Source organism: Apis dorsata, unplaced genomic scaffold (assembly GCF_000469605.1).
Source record: "Apis dorsata unplaced genomic scaffold, Apis dorsata 1.3 scaffold_44, whole genome shotgun sequence".
In the NCBI taxonomy this organism is placed as follows: domain Eukaryota; kingdom Metazoa; phylum Arthropoda; class Insecta; order Hymenoptera; family Apidae; genus Apis; species Apis dorsata.
In genome coordinates this window covers 2,731,526-2,732,928 of record NW_006263346.1, presented here as the reverse complement: position 1 = coordinate 2,732,928, position 1,403 = coordinate 2,731,526, and the positions used below count along the sequence as shown (strand labels likewise).

At 34.4% G+C, this 1,403-nt stretch overlaps 1 long non-coding RNA gene across 1 annotated transcript; it reads right to left on the bottom strand.

Moving 5' to 3' along the window:
* Positions 1-422: 422 nt before the first annotated feature.
* Positions 423-1,397, bottom strand: LOC116186594. The gene is made up of 2 exons (XR_004151617.1): positions 1,042-1,397; positions 423-756 (listed from the first exon to the last, which is right to left on the bottom strand). It is a non-coding gene; the product is annotated as an uncharacterized LOC116186594 (long non-coding RNA).
* Between the last annotated feature and the right edge of the window lie 6 nt (positions 1,398-1,403).

Here is a 1,403-nt window from a genome sequence, read left to right as displayed (position 1 = left end):
CCAAGATTATCGAATTGATAATTTTCATTACGCTTACGAGAACGTTCCTTGGGTTTAATTTTCCCGTGAAGTGGAAGAAAATAGAAAAAAAAATAAAAGAAATTGATATATCTGATTGACCAGTGTTATACATCTTGATATGATAATAATTTATAGGAAAAAGATTAAGATCAACGAAAAATTATAAAATTTTAAAAGGAAAGCAATATGATAACTTGAATAAAATGAAACTGATAATAGAAATTTTAATAAATCTCGAATCTATTTCTATTTTTATGAACATAAAGTCAATATTTATTATGTTGATTAAAAAACAAGATAAAGAGAGTGATTACTTCAATATAGATTGAGAAAGGAATTTTTTAAAGAATATTTGTATATTTGAATACAAACATATGTTTCTTTTTTTTTTTTTTTGTTTCTATAATCTTAAGAACACGTATCTTAGAAACGGGAAGTGCTTTCAAGTGTTCACACTTTCGTATACCAAGAATAGACGATCTGTCAAGACCCTATCGTTTACGCATAAACTCCACTTCACAGAGTGAAACCATGGAAGGGATCTAAACATTCCCCAGACTAAACACCTACACCACCCACGCGACAACCATGTGTAACTAGTAACAAATGTTTTGAATTATCTTGTAACGTAATCTTCCCTAACAAAAACGATATTCCACGGATTTTTGATGAGGGAAAAAAAAAACGACCTCATATCTCTCTGCTATTTTCCCATTCTTTCTGGATTTTAATAACCTGCAAATCAAACAAGAACCTGTTAACATCTTTTAAATAAGAGAATAAAAAAAGGAAAAAGAAAAAATGATTTATAATAAAGAACTATCTTTAAAGTTTTTCTATTTACAATACGATACTTTGTTATTTAATATCATTATACGTTGAAATCTTCTATTCTACATCGAAACGATAATATTGAAAATGACGTACATTGAAATGATAAGGAAGAGTATCTAAGAGTATTCAAATCATAGAGAAAATGCATTGGAAATTAGGTATACTTTATACTTTTTCTTTACGTACCACGTTTCGCTTCCCCTGTTTTCGACCATCTAAGATTTCGAAGCGCTCGAGCACGCCACGATACGCTTATAAAGCATATTCCCGTCGACGGTGGGGCGGGCGCGAGCTTAATACAAATCTAACCGAGCGTAGCCTCGGCTGAGCCAACATAATCAAACTTCTTAGGTTGGCAACTGTCGCGATTTATCTTCTTTTCCACCAGTTCCTCTCTCCTCTCTGGTTCTCCAGTTTCCGCCGTGTTTCCCGTTCCTTCCCTCACCCGTTGACTCCGTTCCACCGCTCACACTCCGGCTTGATCCCGGCTCCTCACTCCCCTTATTCACCAGGAATAAAAAACAGCGGCTAAGCAGAACGGTGCCCGA